The sequence below is a fragment of the Penaeus monodon genome, chromosome 21 (assembly GCF_015228065.2).
Source record: "Penaeus monodon isolate SGIC_2016 chromosome 21, NSTDA_Pmon_1, whole genome shotgun sequence".
NCBI classification, from domain to species: Eukaryota; Metazoa; Arthropoda; class Malacostraca; order Decapoda; family Penaeidae; genus Penaeus; species Penaeus monodon.
Window position 1 is genome coordinate 10,983,526 of NC_051406.1, and position 284 is coordinate 10,983,809.

At 33.1% G+C, this 284-nt stretch overlaps 1 protein-coding gene across 3 annotated transcripts in view; it reads right to left on the minus strand.

The window, feature by feature from the left end:
- The window catches only part of LOC119586213, an 8,757-nt gene that overhangs the window by 5,794 nt on the left and 2,679 nt on the right, over nt 1-284 (minus strand). The gene's annotated exons all lie outside the window — the stretch shown is intronic.

Here is a 284-nt window from a genome sequence, read left to right on the forward strand (position 1 = left end):
CGGCTAGCTGTACATATATGCAAATATGCAACGAGCCAAGGTTTATTCCATTTAAACTGAAAAATTATATTTAGTCAAGAATTACAACTTCTTCATATTACAATCAGCTATTTGGAAATGACGGAAAAAAGACAATATAACATTTTACACAAGCAGAATGGTAAAAACGAATAACAAACTATACCACCTCAATTAAGCATCTGCCGTTTGACCATCACCATCATCTGTAAACTGATAAACACATCTTATAAGCCACCACCTGATTATAATCAACGCTTACTTTC